The 17409-nt window shown below is 37.6% G+C and overlaps 1 protein-coding gene across 2 annotated transcripts in view; it reads left to right on the top strand.

Moving 5' to 3' along the window:
* The window catches only part of LOC116844729, a 605932-nt gene that overhangs the window by 272878 nt on the left and 315645 nt on the right, over window positions 1-17409 (top strand). The gene's annotated exons all lie outside the window — the stretch shown is intronic.

Genomic DNA, 17409 nt, shown 5'->3' with positions numbered 1-17409 from the left:
ATTTGCTAATATATATATATATATATATATATATATATATATATATATATATATATTAGCAAATCTTTTAGCTATCACAACTAAATAACTTTGCTGTGAAAGCAAGAAAATTTGCTCCTGCAGCTAATATGTTTAGTTATCCATATATTAGCAAATCTTTTTTTTCGTGCAATAACAAGTTATTAATTAATCAAGTTTGACGCTTAGCGCGAAAGAAAACGGCGCGTTTACGAGCGCCATCCTTTTGTTTTCATAAAAAGAAAATAATAAATGGAAACAGTGAATTTCTCTGTCTATTATTGTTGGACTTGATAGTAACGTTAATAATAAAAGTTGTAACCTACGAGGGAAATCATTTCGAAAAATAATGCTGCATAACTTGAGTTTCTTCACTTCTAAAAATGTTACAACAGAAAAATATCAAGTTTTAGTGTGGAATGTAAAGTATGATAATAAAATTTTTGTTTATATGTATAGGACGTCCCATACTATCCGGCTAGTATTGTAATAGTAAATAGTAGAAGTCAAACCGAGACGAAAAGTCCTTTGTCACTTTTTAATGTGAGCAATAGTTTACGAGTTTTTAATTAAACAAGTTTGATGCTTACTGCAACTGGCGGAGCACAGGTAGCGCTGTGCGTCGAAAAAATGCGAATTTCTGCCTTTTAACTAATTTTGCTGTTTTGATTAGTGGTGGGAGGAACTCACCAATCAAAACCAGATAGTGACGCGCACCGAAAAAATGCGAGTAAAATTAACTTCGATCTTCTGATTAGTAGGTTCCCTCCCTCTTGTTAAACAGAATAGCGGAATTTAAAATGATATTTTTTCGATGAGTGGGACTATCCTGTTCTGTCAATCGGGGTGCGCTAAGCATAAAAATTAATTAATAACTCGTTAACTATTGCCTGTATTAAAAAAATAATAAAAGGCTTTTCATGTCAGATTGACTTTTACTATTTGCCACTTCAATTTACTGATTGATTTGAATTGGAAAATTTAAAACGAAAAAGCAGCAGTTTCTTTTTTCTCTTTTTGCGAACATTTGAAGGAAACTCATGTTTGTTGCGAACTTTAATATCCTTAGAATTATTATTTCCGCGGAGTTAAGCTTCGCGAATAAAATATTTTTAATAAAAATTAAAATATTTTTAATAAAAACTAAAATTATCTTAAAATCCACTAAACGATATAAAATTTCTTTATCTCTAATCTTGCTCCTAAAATACAAATTAACTTTACGTCTTTAATATGTCTCTTTAAGAGTCTTTTATACTTCGGAATACGCGATATATCACAATTCTCTTATTTTTGTTATTATTCGTTATTATAATTTCGCGTTATTATTCTCGGATAATTCAGTTTTAAAGCGTCGACGCGAACGTTTTTCTTTTCGAAACTTTCGCTCGGCACAAAATCGGCTTTGAATCCACCGAGGAATCAATCACAGTCACCGCGGCGGACACCTTGTATATCCCGGTAGAATTTGGTCAGTGCACGGACACACCGAATACGGTCGATCCTGGGCAACGGTCCGGCGCTTTTACGACGCCGATTCGCGGTGATCCTCTTCGCACACTTGACTTGCGCAATCACTCACGTTGATTTTTCTCTTCACGTGTTCCCGCCGCAGTTAGCCGTTCCCGCCGAGCTGTTGGAGCGCGCGGAAATATCGCGCCAGCAGATGAATGTGAGAAACTCATTTCCGAGTGTGATATCGTACGTGCTCGGTTTTACGCGAGCTAGATTCTCGTCTCGGACGCAACTGTTGAACTGTTGAAAGTCAGATTTGCTATATAAAATAACACAACTCGCCGTTATCGCGAAAATGACTATCTTGAATTATTTTTTTATCACTAATCTCTTAGGAGTCCATTATTATGTCATTAGATTTTTTATCAATACTATATGTATAATAATATAAAAACACAAGTATTATATATGTAAGTTTCTATATAATTATATAAAATATTTTTTTTATTTTATCGATTTACGGAGAAGAACACTTCTAGACTAAAATTTGTTTTGCTAAAATACAATCGGCAAATCGGTAATCAAAATTAATTAATTGTCATATGTAAAATGAAAAAAATAATTTCATCGATTGATAAAGTGAATTATTAATCACATTTTAATGCGATTAATTATACTGATTAATAATTAATAATAAATTCAATTGCTCGTGATTTTACATATATATGATTCATTCGTTTTATTGACTTGCCGATTACTTTAGGAAATATAAAACTGCACTAGCGTAGAACGCTAGAAAAATTAAGAGTAACGAAGAAATTCGTGCATCATTAATTTTCTCTTACGCCAAATTGCATTTTTTAACATTTCATATTCGACTCGATAATAAACGAAAAGTTAACGCGAGACTGATCACGACGTTACTTTATACGTTATAAACGTATTTACGACGCGCCCGACGATAGCGCCGGGGCGCGGTTCCCGACTCTAATCCTATAATTTTTTAACTGTCCCCACGAAATTGTGTCCCCGTGGGACATAACTCCGGGTCCTGAATCGGATAGATAGCAGTGGTCGCGACTTAGAGCTGCCATGACCTGACGAGCCAGGATTACGTTTGATCCTTTTGGGTTTGCGTTTCCCCTTGAGCGCCGCACCTTTTACTTAGTGTGGAAGTTGCTGTATAAAACAACACGTAAGAGAGAGAGAGAGAGAGAGAGGGGGAGGGGGGCAGAGAGAGAGAAAACCCACCGTGGATCGGGAACTTCCGTATCATTTGGTATTCCGTTCAGCTCGGCTCGTGCGTTTGTTAACGTGCGCGTTATCGCCATGATTTATGAACCGTATAAATATACCGGCGCAACGGTTACGTATGCTACCGATATCTGCTTCCACTTTGTTACTTCCACCTACCACAGAAATGAGCGGTTCGCGCTAAATTTTCCACGAGAAATGAAATATAAACACGCCGATCTCTTCGCTCGGCTAATTAGTGGTTGACGTTAAGACGTGGACGCGCGCGCGCGCTACTGTGAATAACAAATTTATGGCTCTTCGCGCGGATGAGATCACTCCAATTACTCTATTCGCTCGGGAAATTTGATGTTTAATCGCCGTCGGGATAAAGAAGAAGGAAGGCGGAGAATTTACGCGAAATGAAACGGATCGTCGAGAGGATCTGTTAGACATACAGCGTCGGCTATAAGCTCATTAACGCGATCTGACAGATGAAGTTCTGTCGGGCCGAGAATGAAAAACGTTTTGACACAATGACACTTCGCATTTTCGCTGGTGACTAAGGCAAAAATACTAATGCTTGAACAATAATAACACTGGCAGCTAACTCTGGACAGTCTTATTGTTTTGATTCTTAAGTATAAATATTTAAACTTTCATAAAATATAGAAAGTGAATGCATATATTTAATATATACGTATATTCTATGTTGAGAGTTTAAATATTCGTATTTAAAGACCAAAACAATAAGAACGTTCGGAGTTAGTGTCAGTGTTATCTGTGTTCAGGCATCGGTACTTTTAGATCAAGCATATCCAGAGATAGGAAATTTCAGAGTTAAGTTATACGAAGATTGGTAAAAAAATATATGGCCCATCGTATAATTTATAACATTATTAGGACGGATCACATTGATGCCTCGCGCATTTCCTAAGCACACTTTTATTCACCATATGAGTACAATGAGTACAAGACAGTAGAACCAACACCTATACGAGACTCCTATACGAGACGAGATTACCATGAAAAATTATATGTTAATATAATCACCTTCAAACGATCCTTTCACGCAGCCCACAGTACAGAGATGCGGTTCGGTTAATCCGCAGGGAATGGCAGGGAAGGAGGGCGGGGGAGAGGGAGGGGCGGGGAGGACAGGGGAGAACACGGAAGCTTGAGAACGCGCACGAACGAAAATTTTGAGCTCGAGTACCGAGCTGTCTAGGATCGAAGATCAGAAAGTGCGGGAGAGAGGCGTTCTGGCCCGAAGGAGGCCGAGGTCGTTTTGCATGAGGTTGCGAAAGCGATGAGGAGGGTTGCCGGTGGCTCGACCGCAAACACCTCACGTACCGTCGTGTAGATTAAAGCTCGGCACCCCCCGGCCTCTTGTGTGCATGCTGAAAACACACGGGAAATCTCGCGAGTTCACGACGAGGGCGAATCGCGATCGCGGAGGCGCACTGCGAGGGCGGAAGCGTGAGCGAAGGTGCTGGCGAGTTGCGATGGTGATGGTGGTGGCTACGCTAGAGGAAAAATCAACTCACGAACTTACCCGCGGGATCAGACACGCGTTCTAAAGAGTCCCGGTAAGTCTACGGGTCGGCTACTGTTGTCGGGAATAAGACGGTATTCCGTCATGAGATCTCCGACCAACTTCCCCGACTGCGTCGTATTAAAAGCTCGTAGGAGTTGCACGTGATCGACGTTGTCGATGGCGACGTCAGCCGGGATTTTCAAGCGAGCATGTGGACGTGGGTGACTCGTCACTTATTTCAGCACATTCGTTCGCCTCTCGCAAGGAATTCCGCAACTTCACGATGTAATCTTACGTTACAAGCAACGGTATTTATACTTTCCAGCGTCTGAAAGAAAAAAAAATGGCACTCTGTTAGTGTGTGTACTTTCTTCGATCTGTGTACTTTTCCTCCCTCATGATGCCCTCGAAATTTAGTCTTTATTTGATTAATCTCAATCAGTTATCTGGTTTGTATACAGGTAATGCTATCAGTTTCCTAATTATCAATAAGATTTTAATTATTAATAATCCATATTAATAAGCCACTGATTGCCACGTTACACGACTTATCAGATAATATTACCTTTTGCCTTAAACAAATCCAAAGAAAATTTGTTCTGGCATACTGGATATTGTACAAGGGCCTAACTGGATAAATGTAAGATAATTCTAAGTATGATATATTTGAGAAATATAATGAGAATTGAATAAGGAAGACTTTTATGAGGTTATAATGCTTAAACCCATTATAGATTTTCATTAGGACCTTAATGCATTAACGTCTCGACTAAAAATTTTCATCAGATTTGTCTGATATTGCAGAAGAATTTAACTGGTAGAAATCTATCTAAATGTAAGAGGTAATTTTAAATATAGTATATTTGAGAGGTATGGTGAGAATTGAATGAGGAAAACTTTTATAAGATTGTAGAGGCTAGGCTCATATTATAGGTTCTTATTTCTTAATATATTAACTTTCCGACTAGAAATTTTTATCAAGTACGTCTGATATTACACAAAGACCAAACTGGGTAATTATAAGAAAATCTTCTAAGTATGATATCCTATAAAAAGTATGATGGAAATCGAGTAAGGAAGACACTTTTATAAGATTATGATAGCGCAACTGATCAGAAGAATAAGATAAATTTCTAATCGGGATATTTATCATATTTTATACTCAAATTATGAGTATCATTGTTATCACGAAAATGCAACGATCATATCAAATATCCTGGAAAATTATCGGAGGGAGAGATTAATTTTATTTATTGTCGATTAAATTGCCTCTTCTATTTATTGTTACGTTCATTGTTTTTATAATTGAATAGTGAAATTAATTTGCTAAAGATCTTTGTTCTGCAATAATAAAGTCACGTAATTACGGCATAAAAATTCTAAATGAAGCCATAAATAAGATATAATGCGGAGGCTTTGCTGAAAGAAGATTGATATTCGTTCTCTCTAGACTGACATTCTGGCTCATTAATTATGGAATACACATTTTTTTTAGTTTCACGATATCACACAAAGCTAATTAGTTCATAATCGTGCAAAAGATAACACGAGATGTCACTGATTAATCGCGGCGATAAATCTTCGTATCTCGAAGGAACTATTATAGTTCATCATTAAAGCGAAATAGGGGAGAATAAGAAGCTGTCGGAATTAGAAGCTTCTTTCTTCCTCCTGTCTACCTTTGTTAAACCAATCGTGATAAAGATTAAAGTTGTCTCATCGTGCGACGTCTCATCGTGGACTCTGCCGGGATCTATCCTGCGACGAGAACAATTTCACAGCCGTTAAACGCGCAGTTTGCTCGAGAATGCTGACACCACTTCCGGACTTTTCCCCCGAAAACATATCTCGCCGAAGAGACAAACCTCAATTTTGCGGCGAGCGCGAAACGTGCTAGTGCCCCGTCTTTTAATCTAATAGCACGAATTCCGGGGACTTTTATAGTCGTGATTCATCGCGGACGAGCGTCGTTGTCTCGCGCTGCTTTTAACGTCATACTAAATAGACGCGTCTGAGAACGGCGCGACTGTCAGACAGACTGTTACGATCGCGATTTCCGAACGTTCGAACGTTTTCCCCATCCATTCGCGACGTTGTTTTGTATCGCGTATCATCGCCAATTATTGATCGTCGTGTTTTATTTGGCGTTCTTGGTATTTCCGCGAGCGTTGCGGAGAATGACAAAAGCGAACATTTATTGCGTCGTAATAATTAAACACAATTATAAATATAGCTGCTTTATTTACCGAAGAATATCGGGAAATAATGAGAGAAAAGGGAAAGACAATTAGAAAGAGAGAGAAGGAGAGAGAGAGAGAGAGAGAGAGAGAGAGAGAGAGAGTCGCGCGGATGTGATTGAAAATTATAATTTAATAAGATTAGTGATGCCGAATCAAAGTGTGACGACCGGAAATTGCGATGAAATAAACTAAAAGACAAACCAGCGTCCGAGTGCGCGCAAATAAATTGAACTCACCATTAATTGTAACTTTCCAATGAAATTGATTCCGTCGGTTCATTCAATTTATTCTCCCGAAGCTATGTGAAATATAGTAATTATGGTAGGACCGCGTGACACATCGACGTTTTAATTATCAAATTTTACACCGCGTTCCGGCAATATTCCGGAAGTTTATACCGTAAGCTTGTCACTCTCAATGAGGGCGTACAACAAAGCCTCGCCGACGAATAAATTCTGAATTACGCGTTTTGCCCGCGTTACTCGTCCGTGCACATTTGGCCGATGTAAAATATGCGCGACGGGTTATCCGTAATCAGCTTACGATAATGTTCGATCGGAGCCCCCGCGACAATCTGTAAAGATTAACGGGACGAATGGTCGCCGCGCGAGAGCGATTCACTCATCGTGATGAGTTCGGGTAGTTTTAACACGCGCGGCGGGTGGCGGCGGCGGCGGCAGCGGCGTCGCGACATTGACGGCCGTAAACATGTACGCGAGGGTTGCACGGCCGTAATTTTGAGCCGTAAAAGAGAAGACTCAGGACGGTGGAAGAGGGCGACCCTATAGGCTCGCGGTGCGTTATCCCGAGTCGTTATCGTTTTACCGACCCCTAAACGACGAATATTTAAGGGCTGCAAAAATCGAGCGGACGGGCCGCGGCAGTCTGATCGGCGATTGTCAGTCACTCGCATGTTTCCGCGTATTAAAAGTTTGCCAGCCGGGAAAGAGAGAGAGAGAGAAAGCTCATACGCATAAGATACCTGTAAGATAACGTAGTAGTGCACTTATATCGAGCGCGCGACGTCGCTCCGGATCTTTTGGTGATCTCGACTGCAGCCTTGATGGCTACATTATGTATTATGGCGTATTTAAAATTTAATTAAGTCCCCTCTGGAACGACGCGCCGTGTCCGACGAGTGGAATTTGCATAGTGAGTGTTACATCAGCGGCGTATCAAACTTGGGTTTAGTGCACCACGACGTTGGCGGACGCATAAAACGTCTTGGGAGTTGCGCTCGCTCGATGTGTGTTCGCGTACGCGTGGAAGAATTTTTAATGCTCAATCTGTTGCTTCGTGCACATATCGTGATTACGAGTGTACGATTATATCCGAAGACTTAAAAATGCATTATTTTTTTACGGGAATTCTCTACCACTCGCATAGAAATTTCTTAGTATTTTCCTAAATGCAGGTCAGATTCTAATCAGAATGCCCAACTTTGTCCCAAACTAGATTATATTACTACGATACCAATTGAGAAGCTCATTCTTACCCCAAACATGACTTCTAGAATCGGAAGAGAAATATCAAAGAAACTCAAACTTTTTAAGTTTTCTGCATTAGTATGCAATACTGTAGTCTGCATTTAATTAATGCAACATACAAATGTTTTCCCCGGCTAACATTGTTCCACGTTAAAATGTAAAATAATACATTTTCATTTTATATGTAATATAGAATATATTTGTACATCTGAGAATAATTTGACGAGTTTATATATTTGTAAGTTAAAAGAATTTGTCAGACACATACACACACACACACACACACATATATATTTTTTTTACTTTTTTAGTTTGAACGCCTTTTATTATAATTTCTTCATAATGATTTTTTTTCACAAACACTTTGAGTATTTATTCTTTACAAGTATATATACTTGTAACGAATAAATATTCAAGATATTTCATATATTTTGTTCAATTTATTTTTAAATGTAAACCAGAAAAATCTTTAAGAGAATGTTAGAAATAATTAAATTGGATCTATCTGGGATACACTTATTTAAAAAATTACACTTCTAATAGAATTTAGAACTTTATTTCTAGAAACTTAGTAGAACCTGGTTTCACTTCTAACTAGAGCCAAGATTATTGATTAACTAGAACCTATGATTATTGTGGAAAATCGGATTGGATTCCAATTAAGTCCTAAATTATTTTTTTATTCGGGAAAATGTCTGACACAGCGCGTATTAACGCTCGTGTGCGGATGGAGCGCTTATAAAATTGAACAGAAGAGTCTACATCTTGCAAATAGCCACGATAATTATTTCTTTACTTCGACTTACAGTTTACAGTTTACAAAATGGCAGAGGATTTTTATACTCAGTTTATAATGAGTTCTACCTGTACACAAAGTACAAACAGTCAAGAACTTAAATTCATACTTAAGAAGTATTTTTTCACAAAATGTTATAACATAAAGTAAAGCCAAATAAAAGTACCAATGCTCGGATACGTATCTAATCTTCGTTATCTTACTGTTTTGGTTTTTAAATATGAATATTTAAACTTTCTAAACATAGAATATATATATTCCTATATATATAGGAAATATATGTATATATTTTTTTTACCTTAGATAAAAAAGATCTCTTAAGTTGTCATTCTAGACATGTTCCATGAATATTGTATTAAAAGCCGAATTTTGAAAGTCCTGTGCTTCAAAAGGTTAAGAGCCCCCGATACATTTAATTAATTAAGTGCTTTAAACGGGCGTAATCGGAGTGGTGCACTCGGAAAACTGTAACGCTTCTGCGGCACATGCACTGCGCGACGGTGTCACACCGAGAGGATCGGTGTTCGCGCGTGTCATCCACGAATTAATTCCCTGTCGTAAAGCTTCCTATTATTTTAATAGCTGTCCGTAGGACGACGATAAAACTTTCGCGATCCGGGATTACGCGGACCAACGTGCGCACGTATCTCTTTCTCTCTCTCTCTCTCTCTCTCTCTCTCTCTCTCTCTCTCTCTCTCTCTTCTCCGTCCCTTTTCTCTCTGCTCCACTCTCGCGGAGAAAGGAAACGCGAATCGTTCTGTGAGGAAGTCGCGTTAACGCTCGTAAAGAGTATCTCTCCCTCACCCGATAGATACGACGGGAGAGAGCGAAGACCCGAGACACAACGAGGAAAAAGGGACGGAGAAGGATGATAGAGGATAACCATACAGGGATGATAAGGGCGCGGGAATTCGTGCGCGCAGAGGACGAAGGACGGAGTCGGTTTCACAAGGTGTAGGCGAACCGGAGAAATGGCCCGGCTTAATCCTCGCACGCACTTACGCAACGATGCGACGCGAGAGGAGCGTGGCCGCCGCGGTGGCTCGCGGACCCCAGAACCAGGCTCGTTTCTCCCGGGTATAACGCCTCCGCGGAATAGCCCCTTTAGTATGATATACGTATCACTTACGCGGCGCGATAATGAAAAGATTTGCCGGCTCTTTATGACTTCCGCGCACCGGCTAACGGGGTCGTTCGTTTTCCACCCGGCTCTTCTTCCTTCGCCTTCCTTCCCTGCGCGGATTTTCCCGCAGATTTTATGCTTTCCCCATGTTCGATCGATATATCATGCGCATTAGCGCATTAGCATCGGTTCTTTGTGCATGAGATTATCATTGGAACCGCTCGGATAAATGCGGATGAACGTGACGAATCTCCGAATCTGCCGAAATCGATATAGACAGTACCTCTTGAACACGTAAAAGACCGCTCACGAGCTTTCTCGATTCCATATCTCATGACGTGAAATGAGCTGTGCCAACAGTAGTTAATAACTACTACATATTACAAGAGAATACTCATGGCCGGTCTTTTGTGTGTTAGAGCCGGTTGTTCCAACTTCTTGGTAAATTAACTGATAGTTAAATCATATGTCTGTCTTTGTTTAAATTGAAAGAAAAGCTTACTAAGAAGTTCAAACAACCGGCTATTAATATGTTTGCTACCCGGGTTTTTATTTTGGAAATCTTCCCCATAGACTATCTTGTATTTTTTTTTTTACATAAATATGTAAAACAGATTCTCTTAATGCATATGGATATAGAAAAAGAATTTCTGTGACACATGCGTTACGCTGATAACAAACGCGTTGAATAAAGGCTCTTGATAGGATCTGCCAGATACCAATATAACGCAGTTACATAGTTTACACTTTTTTCCTATTTGGTTACATAGAATTGCAAATACTTGCACAAAGTGAAAGTACAAATGTCAATGAATGGCGGAATATTATATGAAAACTTTTTAAACTTTTTAAACTTTTTTATTTACAAAAATCCTTTTTTGTTTCTGATATAACATGGAATCCTCCGCCATACATTGATATTTGTACTTTCATTCTGCATAAACATTTGCAATTCCATATAACTAAATAAAAAACCAGTGCAAAATATGTAAACTGCATTATGTTGGTATCCAGTATCCCCTTAAGCGAATGTCAAAACCGATGATAGATAATGTAGAGATGATCCTCATTAACATGATCATTATCTTTACATTTTTTGTACATACGGATCTTTTATAAATGCGTGCTGTTTTGTTTTAATATGTAACGGAAAACAGAACCATGTATACATAGAAATCTTTTTCTGCAAATTTCTCATATATTTTTAAACATCTAAATTTAATCGTGAAGGTACAGCAATATTGTCTAAAATATTCCTGAGTGCGGCAAACACACGTAAAAGTAACAGGACTTTTGTATCAAAAAAATATTTACGCTGATATATCTCGAAACACCAACTGTTCCAATTTTTTATTGTTTTTGTGATATATTAAGCAATGCTTCAATTAATGTTTGATTATGTAAAAGATTTGTGATTTTTTTGCGACCAATATATGTATATACGTAAATTTTGTAGAAAAAGATCAGAATTTTGTCGATAAAATTCTTAAGTATTATAAGTTAAATGTCCCTTTAATTTTTATGAGAAATCTTGACGAGAAATCGAGTACTTTTCTACTTGTTTTTCGATCTCGAAATATGTGCTGCGCGTTTCTTTGGCATTTTTTAAAGCATCGAGGTAAAATATAAAAACAGGATGGTGAAAGGAATTTTGCGAACGCGCGTCGACGGAGTGACTTTCTACACGACACTAAGTTACAGTGGCGCTTTGGTAAATTATGTTACCGCGGCAAAGCACAGCACTGGATCGATCGTACAACCAGTAAGCGGATCGTTTTGAAAGCGCAAAAACGGCTGATGTACGTTCGCAATGTTCCCCGAAGCGGATCGCCTCTACGGAAGCAGGGAACGACTTTGTAGCATCATCGAGGCGTTTAATAAGTCCAGGACGACGAATTGTGGGCGGTTGCAAGTGAGTTAAGGCGACGTTTTGGGAATCGAGCCGAGTAAGCGTATCGCGCATCAGCCGGCAGTTACGCGGATGAATGATGCCAGGAAAACATCGCATTTGCTCACGCCGCTATTTTCTCGCCCGCGCTCGATCATACTTAAAATCTGGCTGTGCGAGAAATTCTCTTGCTCTCCGTATCTTCCTCGCTGTATTTCATGAAATCTAATCCTTTCTCGACTTCCCCATCACGATCCCTCATTCCTACGCGAAAACGAACATTCTTATTAGCTTTATCTATTTCCCACGGCTAATATTAACTCATTTGCATCTTCAGGAGATTTGAAAAATATGTTCACATCGTCGACTTTTTTTTTAAGATCAAATAAGGGAGACTGGAGCTATATGGCCTCAGGGCTATATGTTGCTTATATGCTTGTTGTAGTATTTATTTTGAAAAATAGCGAGTATAAAATGTATGGTCCTTTTAACGTAAATACTTTTCTCTGAGTTTCATAAAAATCGGAATTATATTACAGTTAAGAAATAGAAAAAACTGAAATTAAATTTTTAGCCCTCTCGAAATTTTATATTAATATCCTCCATCGTGACTGAATAAAATTGAATTATGTGTTATTAGCTAGAATGAAATTTCTTGTAAATATATACTATACTGTTTCTGGTAATAAATGCAATTTTCATTTATAATTTATTATTGAAATAGAGTATACATGGGCGGACGAAATAAAGTTGGTCCATATAAAAGAGCCGGCAAGAAGGCTGTGGAGACTTCTTCGCGGAGATTTTGGAACTACTAATCAGAATACATATTTTATAACGTGGCTGCTTATCCTGCGCTATTGAATTGAAGCTAGTACTAGGACAAGATGGCTATGTCGCCGCATGTTCACATTTTGGTTATTACAAAATAAAATATAAAGGTTAACAGAGTTGTGGCGGGCATTAATATATATTAATATATAGAAAAAGGTTGCTTCTATCGTGTTTATACAGTCAGTTACAACAATTAGTTGCCTGAGAAGTTGTAACTTCGAAATTCTAAAATACAGTACATCTAGTCCCGGTCTCCTCTGCACATAGAAAAAGCAGTATAGTTGGTCCACGCATAAATCTAATTGCGCTAACCAGATATAATGATAAAATGCGGAACAACTAATTATGGCGTTGCTGCAAACACAAAGTAATTGCTGAGTTACAGTTACAGTAACGATCTGGTTGTTCAAACCAGAGTGTATTCATTATAAATGTCATCTCAATCGATTTGCCACAACCAGATCACATGCAACTATTATACATTGATGTAGTTGATATATTACAAAGTAACTGAGTTATATTAACCGTATATATTATCACCACATAAAAATAGCCAAAGTGATGTAATTATATTGTTCACTAATTATTTCTGGTTACATGTACCTTTTTTCTATGTAACAAAATACATTAATAATACATAAAAAATATATCATTTCTATAATTTGATCTAGACTGCACGTGGATTTATTCCTTTCTATGGCCGAACGAAAGGAATATTTGCTTTTGATACAAATGGATTAAACACATAGAGTTAATATATATCGTTTGAATTGCCCAGTAAGAGTATTAAAAGCGATCGTAGGATTAAGCAATGATGGTTTTAATGGGCGAGGCAAATTTCTCTTGCGCAGCTGTGGATGTAACACATCCTCGAGTGTCTCCGCACGTTCGTTGAACCTATCGCAATTCGTCTTTTGTGTATTACGCGCAGTATTCCAAAAGGAATTAACTCCAGGACGCGAAATAAATTCTGTCGTACTCCACTCTATTTCTAACCCACCCTCTTTCATAAAACACGACCTCGCGCTTGCTCGCTCTTTTTCTGCCCCTAAAATTCTCCCTCGCTTGCTCGCGCTGTGTACGTATACGTGTGTGTCTGTCTCTCAGCTTCGCGAAGCTCCTCTTGGAGGCTCACACTCTATTTTCACGACATCCCCTCTTGTCTCGTGACTGCGCGTGTCCCGGTAACGAGCCCGCCGTACTGTCGAGGAGGAAAAGATTGGATTCCCGAGAATTTCGGGAGAAGAATTTTTTAATACGCGTACATAAACGTTTTGCATCGAGCCATGCGCGACGTTCCGACATAAAAATGTTCTTTATGCGAGAGGCTTCCCAGTTACGAGATGTCGAACGAAATGCGCAAGAGAAGCGCGCCCGGAAACCAAGAAGAACGTTAATCCCGACGACGGAGCATATTTCCCCGTTTTCCTCGAAGCCGCAAGCTTTCCTGACGCGCCGCGATTAACCTGAACATCAGCGTTATCACGGGAGCCGGTTATCGTGACTGCCGTTGTGCGGTTTTATCCACGCAGCAAAACGCGCATGCAATGTAATCGAGTACATAACAACATTCGTGAACGTCACTTAGTGTATTGCACTCTGTCTGTTTTTCCTAACATTTGGATCTTTACGAGTAATCGTCTACATCGAAACAACCGATTTCGATGTCGTAAATCGATCCATTAAAACTGTGCTAAATGGTATTTAATCCGGTTTCTGAACTCGGTTTAAATAATCATTTACATCGAAGCAACCGACACTAAAATCAATGCATAAATCGGTTCAAGTGACCGTAAAAAATGGTATTTGATTGATATTTATGATATAAATATATAAAATATACATATAACATTATAATGTAATATCAGACTTATAGAATAGACTGACTCGGCATCTTACGGGTATAGTTGATGACAAAGTTGAAAGAGATATGTGCTAATATTTTCTTTGTCACACAATACCCTAGAAAGGGGCGATGTAAAAGAAACAAAAGAGAGTTGCATTGAAACATATGAAGAAAAAGAAGATCGTGTGTTTGTTTTTGTTTCTTCGTTTCTTTCCACCAACTAGACAAGTATCTTATTGCGCTCTCTTACTAATGTTGACTTTATCCTTTCTACAGCAACGTGCAGTCTATTCTATATGACTATGTATAACATAGCATAACATCTCAAATAGCGCAAAATCTTCAGAGAATGTTCTAGAACGTTCTTAGGATGTATGAATGTTCTTAGAACGTCTTTAGAATGTTTTTTGAAAATTTGTGCTGTATAGGATAGAATATAATTATAACAAATGAACAGAGTATCGTTTCACACGACCCAAATGATTACTTGAATTAATATACGTATCGATTTCGAAATTGGTTCTTTTGATGTAACGATTACTTGAACCGAATTCAAAACCGAGTATCATTTTTTTTTCGCGTAGTTCTAATGTATAATACATATATATATATATATATATATATATATATATATATATTAATAAATTTTTTTAATCCTCCATAACTTGATTCTTTCTGCTTTTAAAGAAATGACAAAAATGTAAAACAATAATTGTAGTCAAATTTTAATTTAATAAATATGTAATTATCTTTAAAATAACACACACACACACACATAATTCTAGCGTAAGAAATAGGAATTAATAACCGCTGTAGATTCTTTGGTGATAATACTGTTATTTTAAAATCATAATAATATGAGCAAACAAAATTAGAATAAAAGTCTTTAGAAATATAACATAAAGAGAGAATATTATAGTTTCTTTTCATAAACTCTTTTCAATTTTACTATATGCTTTTTAGTAGTCCAAGAATAGACTGTCAGAGTAAAGTCTATTTTGTTATTTATCCAATAAGAGAAAAGAAAAGATTAAAATATGCAATTATATACCGAGAAATTGGATATAATAAATCGTGAAATAATTTAACGGTATTTACATTCTTGCCGGCACCGCGCGATCGAGAACTCTATTTTTATCTACGCGGCGTTGGTCGATAACAGTCTCGTTCGTCGCGTCGTGAGACGAAGCGGATCAAGCCGCGGGAAGGACAGAAACGGCAGAACGTAGGAATGCAGGCGGTTCGTAAAAGGGTCGTGATCCCTTCCGACTGCCGGCTACGCGTGTCTGAATCGTCGACGAAGGGAGAAGGAATTTTTCCGGATACTTTCGCGGCAAGAAGGACGCGTTCTGGTCGACTGCGAGTAAACCTTGTGGTGCTTACTGTCGCAGGACGAGAGGCACGATCGTTAAAAGCCATCGTCATTTCCACGCTCGTCAACGTTCTCGTCCTCGGGGAGGATTTTCCGCCGCCTTACGGGAATTGTGAGATAACGTGAGTGGGGGTGAAATTGCACCACCTGCTTCGCGACGTCGCATCGGAGCGAAGGAGATTTTATTCGAGTAACTAATTCCTCCAGGTTGACGATTTTGCGCTTCGACAATTTTGTAGTCAATAAATTGTCAGAAGAGAAAATTTGGACTTGTTTTGTCATATATTTAATCTAGTCAACATCTCGAATAGAAATTTATCCCATAATCCTGGTAAGATCGATCCTAGTCAGTGATTTCACGATTGAATAAGAATTAAATTATTAATATTAACGAGCTCTGTGTGTATGACGATATATTCCTAACTCATGTTTATAAATTATTCTTATAACTTAGCAGTTCATAAAACCTTTTGATAACATTTGAAATATAGAAAATAATTTTTTATAGATCGTACTTATTATATATAGGGTTAGCTACAAATAGTCCTTATTGAATTGTAATAAGACAAGTTATAACAGAGAGATTGAATAAAATCCCGAAAAAGATCCAGATCAACGTAATCTTATAAGATAATACACTAAGTTAATATATCATAATTCTAATGTAAATCTATGGCGAATCTAATTATTATGACCTTATAAAAGTTTTTCATATCTCATCATATCCTTATCGGATATATCATGTTTTGAATTACTTTATATTTATCTGGTCAAGTTATTGACCAGATAATATTAGTTGTACAATAAGTTATTGTACAATATCAGATCAAATTTTCTAATCAGATAGTTAATGCATCTTAATGTAAACCCATAATAGATATAACTATGTCATAACATTGCAAAATGTTTTCCTTATTCAATTCTCACATTTTTGTCGGATATATCATATTTATTATATCATTTACCTTACATTTATCCAGTTAGGTTCTTGTACAGTATTAAATGCACCAGATTCGAAATTTCTAGCCGGCAAATTAATGCATTGGGTTTCTAATATGGACTTATAATGGACGTTATAATCTTATAAAAAAGTCTTCCTTACTCAATTTTCATCATTTTTATTAGATATATCATCATATTATTACCTTACATTTATTCAGTTACCTCCAGTTAGTTCTTTGCACAATGTTATGCGTACCTCTGATCAAGATTTCTAGACGGGATTATTTTTCTTCATTTAATACGCCTCAATTGCAGAGTGACCGCCGATTTGATTAAAATAATCTCACTTGACAATTCTCTCTTCTCTGTAGATCCTAGCTTCAATTCCGACTGTAATATTATCAAAGAAGAAAACTAATTTAACATTGAAGTCGGTATTAATCTAATCTCAGGATAATCTAATAAGTCGGTGCAATCAACTTTGGACGGTCTTAAAACTTTTTTTTTTAATCCAATCCGAAGCTGATTCCTGCGCAATCTAGCTTCATCGGATCGATAGGAAAATTCGAAAAGGAGATGAAAAGAAAAGATAAAGATAAATTTGATGTTGAGAGAGAGAGAGAGGGGGAGAGAGAGAG

Source organism: Odontomachus brunneus, unplaced genomic scaffold (assembly GCF_010583005.1).
Source record: "Odontomachus brunneus isolate Ranch 3 - 2012 unplaced genomic scaffold, Obru_v1 Obru_scaffold_045, whole genome shotgun sequence".
NCBI classification, from domain to species: Eukaryota; Metazoa; Arthropoda; class Insecta; order Hymenoptera; family Formicidae; genus Odontomachus; species Odontomachus brunneus.
Note: the sequence above shows the minus strand (reverse complement) of the source record. Positions and strands in the feature narration are given on the sequence as shown.